Raw genomic sequence first — 12,889 nt, forward strand, 5'->3', positions numbered from 1 at the left:
GCTGGTTATTTATTTATTTTCTCTTTGCCTTACAAAGAAGAAAGAGGCTTTCACAACGGTAAAAGCAGATGATATGTCATAATGTGAAACCACCTCAATTTTGGCATATCTTAGACCAGATTTATGAGAAAAAGGGATAAAGATTCTAATCCTTAAAAAAAGAAATTGCTTAACTTGATGTAAAAGTTCATGGGGTCAGGAAGCTGCTAGGGGAGTTTCTGATTCCCTTCTTGCTCTCTCCTCCAAACAGTATTGCTTGAAATCCATAATACAAACAGTTCACAAAAATTTAAATGGTTACTCTTCACGATCTATAATATAATTCAAGATATGTAAGAAGATAAATTATTTTTTCTTAAAACATACTGATCTTATCATATAAACACACACACACACACACACACACACATATATATATTCACTAGCTTTTCTTTAAATATGTTTGCTTAGATTGAAGTCCTAGGATTTCAGAATTTTCCTTGGAGACTAAGATTGCATACAGTAATAGCCTCCTGCTATCAGACTAATTTTCCTAATGCATTACTGTGATCAGAAACTACTCAGAAACTGTTAAAGGTTCCTCATTGGCTTTTGAATGAAGTGTAAATGACTGACAGGCATTCAAAGTCCTGGGCAATCTGGCTCCAGCCTACAGGTCCAGCTTTATTTTATTTTACTCCCTTTCAAATATTCTACATTCTGGCTGTAGAATACTCTCTCTTCTCTTTTGTTCTTTCCTCTTCCAGCTCCTTTTTGCTTATTCTGTCCCCTTTGCTAGAATGGACTTTGTAGATCTCTCTCCCTTTCTTCAAGGACCAACTGTCTAAAGTATTCTCTCTCCCCCTCACCAAATGAGCCATCTATTCATTTTCAAATTTTTCATAGCACTTTGACCAGTAAAACACCCAACATGGTGTTGTATCCATAGTGAACACTTAATAAGTATTTGTTGAATGACTAAATGAAGACTCAATAGAAAAGGTTTTCAGATCGTCTTTTCCACTTATTTTCAAAACCAAACTGAATCAAATGTACAAAGATTTGTTTCTAATGATATCAAATTGTTTTGTCTGCCAAACAATCCTGACCACTTTAATAACTGAATTGTTGCCAATATGATAATCCCAGTAATATTCTGGTGATAGTATTTTAGTGGATTTGTTTAAAAAGAAATATTTGTTTAAGTGACTTTCATCATGCCACACAGCTCTGGTGTTGTTTTTCTAATCCTGAAGGGTTCCTTTAAATCACTCCTGAGTGAGGTTTAAAACCCAAAAGAGAGTGCCACCAAAAATGACCTCATGGTAGATAATATTTCTCCATCATCCCAATACATACATGCTGCTGATAAAGGTCTTTATACTACTATTCTTGGAGCTGTGCTACAGATTCCTTCGGGGTCTCCACCCCAAAGGTACTCTTCATGGAACTCTAATAAAGCTTCCCTCAGCCTCAATATTCTAATTTCCTTATGGGCCTCAGTGAACAGCAGGCATGTTTTGATTTGACCACACAATCTGGTTTTAACCACACCACAGCCCCCTAGACCCAATATCCCAAATATGCTCCACTAGAACAGTACATGTGTCCATGCGATGAAATCCTAGTCACTGCCTCTTAGCTAGCCACTGCCCCCACATCCAATTCTCATTTTTCTCGCAGAAATAGCAGGTGTGTCCATCAACTCATATTTTTTCACAAAAAACAGCAGGTGTGTCCATTCACTCAACCACAATCACATCCATCTAATCTCAGACAGGATCACAATAGCCAGCCAATCAGAAAGTAGCACCACTAAGCTGATTGAACAGGATGTGAATCCCAAAACAATAGAAGGGACTTTTCCTAAGTAGATGCCTGTACAGTAATAGCAAAAGGTGTCCTTTAGGAGAATTTATGACATAGAGAGGCTTATTATAATATCGTTTTCAGGCACCCATGACCCCCCAAATGAGTTTTTTTGGGTATGCATTATGAATAATCACATGCACAGTTCCACCAAGGCTCAGACCCTTTCCCTGTTACCTACTCCCTTGATCTATCTTGCCTTTTTAATATTCATATTTCCTGTTACATAATCAGCACTATTACACTATAAAATTGCCTGTCTTGTCTTATGGAAGTTGGAGGTTCCTTCTTGTAACTCAGCCTGCTGGAGAACATAATTATCAATAAATGTCTTTGTTTATGTTGGAGATGGTCTGCATCTGTGAATTCTTTTGAGATGACCCCCACAACACACCATGAAACCACAATACTGTTAAAGACTTGGTCTATATGCATGCAGAAGAGAAAGTCAACTTCATATTAGATATGATTTTCAGCATGTTCTCCAATGGTCTTCATGTTCATTATACTAATGTCTTCCCATCACTTTTCTCAAATAATTTCAAATACTTTGAATTTCCGAAGAGAACCCATATTTATCTAGGGCATCCTGGAGGAATTGTCTACCATGACGTAAAATATAACTTTTTGGACAATCATGAAGTACTCATCAGCAGATATGATGAATTCCTCCAAGAACTAATTGGGATATCTATGAAACTGATGAGAATAATCAATTTAATCCTCCCTAAAGTTAGCTTGAACATACATGTAGAAATTGCTGCCTTTCCTATATTATAATGTGATACTAACTCACCAACGAGCTGACATGTTCTTTTAAACTTTAGTGATGGTTTGTGCTCTCCGAGAGAAATGATTATTAGTAAGCAATGATTTGAGGAGGTCCTGAGTTCCTCTTTTTTTCTAAAGTATTCATTTTAAGTCTCAGTCTCTGAAAGACATCGTTGATAATGAGATTGAATTAACTTTCTCTTGAATCTTGGTCAGACCTCACATAGATGGGGAAGGCCATCATTCTCTACACAGGTATAGGTGTATAGGTAGGGCTAAATTCTTCCATTGGATTGTTCAAGGCTGGGCAGTTTATAGATAAATGATATAATCAAAGTTACTTTCCCCCACCCACACACCCAGCCCCTCATTAGAATAGGTCCACCTCTCTCTGTAATATTAGTTTTCTTTCATTAATTGTTAACCAATCAGTATTGATTGCCACCCTCAGGAACACCCACTCTTCCAAGGGCATGTAAACTGTGAGTCCACCCCATGATTTGTCTTTGGCATTTAAGAGCATCACTGGTTCATCTTATTAGTAATATGCTAGTATTATTAATAAAATAATTAAATACCCAGTAACTCTCAAACTTTTAAGATGTGACACATCATTGTATAGAAGGTCTCACCTGAACAGTCTGACAAATTGACTGAAAAGTATAGGAAGATTCCACTGTGCTTGTTGTGTATGACTACAAGGAAGGATTTAATCTGGTAGAGAAAAATGCTGCCATTGAGGCTGTCCTCCAACAAGATATCTACCATATGTATGTCAAAATTAAATGAGTCTTTGGAAAACGTAAAAACCAAGAGAACTTCATTCTATGAACTCTTTGATCATTTATATCAATTGAGGCATAAAATAGCGAGGCTTATTCTTGCCAAAAGTTTTTGACACTATTCTGAAGCATATCTACTGTAGAGTCCAAATTGAAGAGGGATTCCCTCCAGTGGTGAGATAATCAAGATGGTCATGGCTGTAGATGATGTCATGCTGATTGCATCAAGCCCTGTCATTCTTTGGGTCTCCTAAATGGAGTTCATATTTATTAAAAATAGTTTAGTTTAGCTATCCATGCTGAAAATAATGAGTGGATGAAAAATGTTTGTTGTTCAGACCATGACACACAGTTGAAAAGATAACCCATAGAATCCGTCCATCAGTAACTATATTTTGGATGGACATTACATGCAAAGTGATCTGGATCCAGGACTGAATAAAAAGAAGAAAGCAGACTGGATTGTCTTTGAGAAATTGTACAGTGTTTCTTACCACCCTAAACTTGGCCCTCAGACAAAGGTCTATTTTGCTACTGACAATAATTATCAATTACCTTGTTTGCTGTAAGTCACATATAACACTATTTCCAAAGAATTATAGGTGCAGATCACTGAAGGGGCAACGGAAAGTGACTTTGTAGGTGTACATTGGTTGCAGCACATTATCAAATTAAGACTTGATCAAAAGCAGCAATGTCAAGGACATCACTAAAAATAGATACATACCCACATAAGTGTGTATATATGTATATATACACATTTGTGCATACACATATAGATATGTATGTATCTTGATAGACGCCAATATGTACACCTGTATATATACATATATGTCTATATACATATAAGCATGTATGCCTATCTTTGGTGATGTTCTTATATATGTATATATTCACATATATACATATCCACATACAATAATATATATGTGTTTTAAAAAATAGAAAAGAAGGTGGGCTGGTCATGTGGCAAGAGCAAAGAATATTGTTTGAAAAGGCAATGTCCACTGGTATCCACACAGTGGCAAGAAAACTATAGGAAGATTCTTATTATGTTGGGTGGACCCTCTGCAGACAAGTTATGAGGGGATATGGACAAGAGTCATATAGAATGAGATAGCATGGATGCATTAACTTTTATATGATTGAAGGGAATATGTATATAGATGATATCCCTGATTCATTAAAGTATAGGTAGTTATTCATATCATTTTAACTAATCACCCTTTTGGCCAGTTTAATGAATTAGTTATTAACATAAAATATGATCCCGGCAGGAAGCTAATTGGTCCGACAGAGCTCAAATCTGTTACCTTGATTTCATTAACATTGTGCTAAAAATAACTAAACAAATGACTCTAGACTTCAAATGTTTTCACTCTGAATGGGAATAATAATTCCAAAGATCTTGGGCTGTATTATGAAAAGTGTAACATCTCACTTAAATGGTCTTAGTGGTCCCTTGAAGGATCTCCCTATGACATCATTGTGTATAGCAAGCATGAGGAAATGAAACTCTTGTATGAGAATAAATGCAGAAGGAGGGAAAGATAGGACAGGAAAAGAGAGGAAGTTTGATTTTAAATGATGAATAGGAGACGTCCCCAGAGCTAGGCATTTGGTGAAAGCTGGTAACCCAATATAGCCCTTGATTCTCAGTGCCTGTTTCTCCAGAGATTGCTAAGAGAGGACTCCTCAGGTGATATCTTTGATTGGACATCTCAGGTTTTCTATTTGGTTAAACTAAGACTTCACATTGCACCCAAGTCATATAACCTCACTTTATTCATTTGTATTCTATTATCTAGAGTGATTTATATGGCTTTCTAGATTTCTGTTTTACTGATTATTTTGATAAACACATTTGCCCACTCTCTATAAGTATTTTTTATGTTATGTTTGGTGGGAGAGGAGCTAAGCCAACCAAGATTAAGTTGTTATTCTCTTAGACAAAGGTCTGCTCACTGTCCTCCATGAAATGAGGGAAGGTAGCTTTTATCCTGAACACCTATTAGCATTAAACCTCTATATTTCTAATATCTGATTGTGATAGATCTAACTGTAGCATGATACTCCTTTCAAGGCCTGGAGAGGAAGCTAAGGAGTGATGACCCAGTCAAGATCACTCTCTTACTCTCCACAGAGATAGAAATTACAGTGTCCTGTGGAGATGTGAAGTAGGGCCTTCCAGATCTGTCTAAATAGATCCATGTTCTATCCACCCTAGGTTCTATGATCCATTCATCCATCTTGTTTCAAACCCTGCTGCAAAGTACACTTTCCAAAGACAGTGCTTCTGAACATATCTGAAGTAGTGTGTCCAGGGTTGGCCATGAGATTACACAATGACAAGATCTAATATGTACAGAGGATGGCCATGAAGGTTCTGAAGAGCATGGAGAAAAGAAGGGGGCACATGATCATCTCTTTCAATTATTTGATGGGTTTTAAAAGGATTATATTTGTTTTTCTTGGTCTTCATCAGCAGAACTAGGACTACTAGTAGCAAAATCTGGGGAGGCAAATTTTAGCAAGGTATGATGAAGAACTACCTATTGACTAGAGCTAATTGAAGCCTCAGGAGATAATGAGTTCCCCATCTCTGGAGGTCTTCAAATGGAATCTGAAAGATAACTAATTCTCCTCTTTGCCCATTTTGTAGGTGGAGAAGTCAGGTCTCCTTTGCTAGTTAGGTGGAAGGCTATGGGGTGGGGGATGGAGGAGCAACTGAACTTTCTCTACTTTGGTGAAGAACTATTTCCCCCTGAAGCCACAACCCTAAGTAGCGTGTACTTTTGCCATTTCCCTTTTAGAATAATTGGGGTTATGCAGTGCCTTCCTTATTGCTAAATTGGCTCCTTACAGAAAATCCTGTCACACAGGATGAGGTGCGGCAGGTTATCATACTCAGTCCTCCTTATTCAAGAAGAGATAATTCTCTTCCCCATAAAGCCAGGAGATTTCTTCCTTCAGAAGAGATTAGGTAACACACACAAATTGTAGCAGGCTGCAAGTTTTCCACTTATTTTTTCTTTGAAAAGGTATGAATCTGCTGGGATTCCCACTTTCTTGGTTGGGATCAGGACCTATTTGTGGCGATTTCAGGATCCAGGAAGGAAGACTATCCTTCAAGTTACCCAGCCCTATACAGTCCCTTCAGCTCATCTTGAAATAATGCAATTAGAGATAATCAAGGCCTTCCAGACCTGGAGGATTAGGTAAAAGAATACTTAGCCTGGACAAGTCTGGGGCTGACTTCAAGGATCTAAAGGGTCTGAAGGCAGAACTAAGAGCAGTGTGGGAACTTGACAAAAAAGCAAATTCAATCTTACTGTAAGACGAAATTTGTTGGTAATTAGAGCTTACCTGCTATGTGGGATGGCTAAACAGCCTCTAGAGGTAGATTTCCCCTCCCTGGAGTTCTTCAAGCAAGGGCTGGATGAATATGCATTGAGTGTGTTGCAGAGAGGTTTGGGTTCAGGTACCAGTTAGACTGAATGGTCCCTGGAGTCCCTCCCAGCTCTGGGATTCACCCCTTTGCTCCCTATTAAAATGGATTGTTGATTGGAAGGTAAGATTAGTCATAGCTCTCATTTCCACCCATGAGTCAAACATTTATTAAGCACTTATTTCATGCACTATGATAGGAGGAAGCAAATGCAAAGAATGAATCCCTCTATAGACTCAGGGAACTTGAATTTGATAACATTTTAAGCTTTATTAAACCCTTTTCTCACTCAAGATGTTAGGAGACACCCTGTTTTCCAGAGTAAAGGTCTCTCAAGCAAACTGTACCCTGAGCTTGGCATAACAACAGAACTTTGCACTCACCCTCCGAATGATCTCAGACACAGCAAAATCCCAGAATTGTTTCATATAATCATTGTGTCGCTTTGACCAGCATCGAGTGTTCTCTGAGCTCAAACTAGGGTGTGCTGTATCCATGCTCTGGTCAGGATGGTCTGCTATGAGCCATACTTGTTACATTGTTGCTGTTACCACTCATTGTCAGGGCTACAACTCTCTTCAAAGCCATTGGTATAAGTTTTGAGATCTCCCCACACTAAAGCAGGTCCCTCCCACTAGGGATGCTTGCAAACTGTTTTCCCCACTTTGAAATTAAACTTCTGTTTGATTCCTAACTGCTGTCTCCAGGCTGTTCTGTTCAGCTCCAGTCGCCTGCAGGTTAGAGACTGGTTCCCATCCAGCTGACATCACAGTAAACCAGGAAGAGAAGTCTTATATTTTATATAGGAGAAAACTGAAAATCAGAGGGGCAAATTGCCTTGTCTGCCGTCATGGGAATGAACAAGTGTCAGAGTCAGGATCTGAACTCAAGTTCTCTCATTCCTAGACTGGCTGTCTTCCTACTAGACCTTGGAAAATGTAAAGGACAGAGTAATTTCTTTTTCAAAAATACTGTTAATTTGTTTTCGGTTTTCTACAATCACTTCCATAAGTTTTAGATTCCCCCCCCCCCCCCGAGACAGCATGCAGTCTTATATGGGTTCTACACATACATTCTTATTAAATACATTTTCATATTAGTCATGTGGAATAGAAGGATTAAAATGAATGGGAGAAACATGAGAAAAACCAAACCAAATCAAAACATAACACAAGAGAAAATAGTCTGCTTCATTCTGTGTTCCAATTCCATAGTTCTTCCTCTGGATATGGATGGCATTTTGCCTCAAGAGAAGGACAGAGTAATTTCTAACACCTTTAGTTCAACTAACATTTAACTCTTGTTGTGTGTCAGACCTTTCTCTTGGTACTGAGGGGAAGGAGGGGAATATAAACAGATAAATATAATGCAGGGAGTGTGATAGGGGTTATAAGGAGAGATTCGAAGTATCCTAGGAAATTTTAAGGAAAGAAAGGCAATAGAGTTTTGTCTTCTTCTCTACTTCCTTTTCTCTTCTTAACGCTGCAACTATCCTGGTCCAGGCCCTCATCACCTCATGCCTGTACTATTTCAATAGCCTTCTGGTTAATCTCCCTGCCTCAAGTCTCTCCCCACTACAGTCCACCCTTCACTCAGCTACCAAAGTGACCTTTCTAAAACCCATAACTGACCATATCATCCCCCTGTTCAATAAACTCTAGCGGCTCCCAATTACTTCTAGGAGGACAGCTAGGTGACACAGTGGAGACAGTGCTGGCCCTGGAGTCAGGAAGACCTGAGTTCAAATGTGGCCTCAAACACTATAGCTGTGTGATCCTGGGCAAGTCACCTAACTCTGTTAGCATTTGTTTCCTTATCTGTAAATGAACTGGAGAAGCAAATGGCAAAGCTACTTCAGTATCTCTGCCAAGAAAACTCAGAATGGAGTCATAAAGAGTTGGACCTGACTGAAAAATGATGTCTAGGATTGCTTTTAGGATCAAATATAAAATCCTATGATTGGCTTCATAACATGTCCCCTTCCTACCTTTCCAGTCTTCTTAGACCGTGCTCCTCTCCACGTAGTCTATAATTAAATGATTCTGACCTTCTTGCTGTTTCTTGGAGAAGGCAAACCATTTCCCACTTTTAGGCATCCTCTCTGGCTGTCCCCCATGACTGGAATGCTCTTTTTCCTCATCTCTACCTCCTGGCTTTCTTGACTTCCTTCAGGTTTCAACTAAAGTCTCACCTTCTGCAAGAAGACTTTTCTAGTTCCTCCTTGATCTTAGTGCCTTCCCTTTTTGATTATTCACAATTTATCCTGTAGATTACCTTTTTGTACATAGTTGTCTCTGTATAATTAGACTGGCAGCTCTTTGAGGTCAGGGACTGTTTTTTGACCTTTCTTTGTATCCCCAGTGCTTAACACAGTACCTGGCACATCATAAGTGATTAGAGAATTCTTCTTGTCTTGACTTTTTATCAATATCTTGTTGACTCAACTTTTTAATCAATTATTTAGTTAAAGGCATAGATAGTGTTCTTACCAAATTTTCAGATGACAGAAAATAAGAGGGGTAGCTAGGATCATAGATATAGTTATAACTAGAAGGGAACTCAAGCTATGCAGTCTAATAACCTCATTTTATAAATGACAATGCTGAAGTCCAAGGAGTTTAGGTTATTTACCCCAAATTACAAAGGTAGTAAGGCAGCAGAAATGGGAGTTAAACTCGGGTTCTTTGACTCTAAAACCAGTAACTTTTACACTGTAACATAGGCTAAGGGATAAAAATGATCTTCCTCCTATTATGTTGGACTCTAACCAACAAGATTAATTTTAATTGTTTCACTGTCATTTTGTAGGTTCTGCTGCTCCAGAATCTGTTTAGGGGTTTGATTTAATGTTGTTTCCAAGGGAAACTGGAGAGAAGCTCAGGCAACTTCCTGGCTTCTGTCTGCCATCTTTCAAGATTAATTTTAATAAGGATAAATGTATAATGTTACACTTGGGTTCAGATATTCAAATACACAAGTACAAGATGTAGGAGGCAGGGCTAGAAAACAGTTTGTCTGAAATTGATTTGGGGAATTTGAATGCACTCCAAACACACCAAGAATGTAATGTGACAACCAAAAATCTGAATGCAATGTTAGACTATGTAGAAAGTCTTTGTGTCCAGAACAAAGGAGGAGATGAAAGGTCTATTGTACTTGGTTCTGGTGAAAATATATCTGCACCTTTGTGCTCAGCCCCATTTAGGAAGGACACTGCTAATGTAGGGATCACTTGGAGAAGAGGGATCAGGATAGTGAAGGGTCTCAAGTTTGGGCTGTTGGATGATCAGACTGAAGAAATGGGGTGGGGGTGGCTGGGTGGGTGGTATTTAACTTAAGGAAGAGAAGACTCAGAGTGGACAAGATCTCTATTTTCAAGCATATGAAGAACTATCAAGTGGAAGAGAGATTAGACTTGTTTTACCTGGTTCAGAACTAGGAAATGTGTGCAGAAATTCAGAGGTAGATCTCAATCTGAGGGAAAGAAAAACTTTCTAATAGAGTTATCCATGAAATTATTCCCTCTCACTACAAGTCTTAGATATCTAGTCAGCAATCTTATGGTAGGAATTTTTGAGTGGATATGGGTGGATTAGATGGCCTCCAAAAAAATCTGTCCTGATTCTTCATCATTAGCAAGCATTTATTAAGCTCCTACTATGTGCCAAGCACTATACTAAGCTTTGGGAATACAAAGAAAGGTTACAGCATGATCCTTGCCCTCAAAAAGCTCACATTCTACACATTCTAATAGGGGAGAAAACAGATGTATACAGTGTATATACAATATAAATGAGAGATCATCTCAGAGGGAAGGTGCTAGCCTGGGGAGGGCAGGAAAGACCTCTTTTTTAATTAAGAAAATTTCCCCCCACTCACTAGTATTTTATTTTTTCTAATTACATGTAAAGATAGTTTTCAACATTCATTTTTATAAGATTTTGAATTCCAAATTTTTTTCCCCTTCCTCCCCTTCCCTATTCCTAAGACAGCAAGGAATCTGATATAGGCTATACATGTACAATCATATTAAATATATTTCTACATGAGTAATGGTGTGAAAAAGAATCAGAACAAAAAGGAAAAACCAAGAGAAAGAAAAATAAAACAAAGAGAAAATCGGATGCTTTGATTTGCATTCAGACTATATAGTTCTTTCTCTGGATATGAATAGCATTTTCCATCTGAAGTCTTTTCTAATTGTCTAGGATCATTATATTGCTGAGAAGAGTTAAGTCTATCAAAGTCAGTCATCGAACAGTGCTGCTGTTACTGTATACAATGTCCTCCTGGTTCTGCTCACTTCATTCAGCATCGGTTCATATAAGTCTTTCCAAAGTTTTCTGAAATCTACCTGCTCATCACTTCTTATAGCACAATGGTATTCCATTACATTCATATGCCACAACTTGGTCAGCCATTCCCCGGTTGATGGGCATCCCCTTGATTTCCAGTTTTTTGCCACTACAAAAAGAACTGCTGTAAATATTTTTGTAGATGCGAGACCTTTCTCCTTTTTAATGATCTCTTTGGGATGCAGACCTAGAAGAGGTATTGTAGGGTATGCACAGTTCTGTAGCCTTTGGGGCATAGTCAGGAAAGGCCTCTTGCTGAAGGCGGAGCTCTGTGTCTGGAGTCAGCAAAGTGCAGGATTCATATCCTGTCTCTGACATGATCTAGCTCTGCAACCCTTGGGCAAATCATTTAAAGTCTGTTTCCTTATCTGTAAAATGGGGCCTATAAATACATATAATACAACCCTCAAATGGTAGTTTTGAGGGTAAAATCACATAATGTACTTAAAGAACTTCATATATTTTAACTGCTATATAAATACCAGTTTATTACTGTTGTTATTCTTGCAAGATTCTCTAAAACCAATTCTTAGAGAAAGTTAGCCATGCACATACTCAGACAGCAGCCCTTTGCTGCCCCCTTGTGGTCTTTTGCTCTGTGCCTGACAATTGGTAACTCAAAAAATGGGGTTGACATCCTAACATCTTATCTTCATTAAGATTTGCTGTTTATGAAACATTTTCTTTACAGCAATGCTGTGATTTATGTAATACAAATATTTTTTATACTTACTCAACATATGAAGAACTGAACATTTGAGCAGTTGTGACTGGCTCATAGTCACACAAGTTCCCAGGCATCTGAACTCATAGCATAGATAGGTTGGTCTCAGTTTTTTACTTTGATGAACTTGGCAAATTTGTGGGATAGCAACTGAGTTAATAAAGCCATACACTGTTGGCATGGGGTCAGACAGGGCTGCTGCCAGAGGGAGGGAGATTCAGTAAACTATTCCAGGCCCCTATATTTTCAAGGTTTATGACCTCCAAAGTGTCTGGCTGCTTAATACATAAATAAGGAGATTCAGTGAAGGTATATAGACCTAAGGAGGAATGCTAAGAAGAGAATTTTGCATGAGTTAGAGACAGCAGAGCCCTGACTTCTGGAAGAGATTTGGATGAGGAGAGGAGGAGTGGCAGGTGGCCTAGGAGACATCCAACCCTAGATTGCAATTGTGCTGGGAGAATGAGTGGGAATATGTCCTTCTTATTCCAATGGGAGAAGTTGAGCCCTAGGGACAAGACCCCGGAGGTGATTGATGATTGATTTGTTCACGGTGATGCAGGGATGGTGGTCACTGTGGAGAGAAGTATCTTTCTCCAAATTCCAGCTTCATGCTTTGTTACCCTGGGGCAAAGAAAGCCTATACTATGTAAGAGGCTATAAGAAAAGCCTATTTTAATTTTTAGCCCAGTGTATAGAGGGTTCATTACTAAATGCAGAAAATTAAAATTCTGGAACTAATTTATCCAGATTATCGCTGCTTGGGAATTTGAACAATTTATTTTTGGAACAAAGTCCCTAAGAAGAGCAAGCTAAATTTAGCTATCATCCTGTGTTCCTGCAAACATATGAATAAAGCAGGTGAAATTCATATCTGTGCATATTAATGAGAATTAAGATAATGCACTGAGTTGAAGAGTCTTAAAAAGTTATGGCAAGAGAAGCCATTCTAAGAATCTGG

At 38.4% G+C, this 12,889-nt stretch overlaps 1 pseudogene; it reads right to left on the minus strand.

Annotated features, from left to right (window-relative positions):
* Positions 1-1,025: 1,025 nt before the first annotated feature.
* Positions 1,026-7,346, minus strand: LOC140518197 (N-acetyllactosaminide alpha-1,3-galactosyltransferase pseudogene; annotated as a pseudogene).
* Between the last annotated feature and the right edge of the window lie 5,543 nt (positions 7,347-12,889).

This window comes from Notamacropus eugenii, chromosome 1 (assembly GCF_028372415.1).
Source record: "Notamacropus eugenii isolate mMacEug1 chromosome 1, mMacEug1.pri_v2, whole genome shotgun sequence".
Taxonomy (NCBI): Eukaryota; Metazoa; Chordata; class Mammalia; order Diprotodontia; family Macropodidae; genus Notamacropus; species Notamacropus eugenii.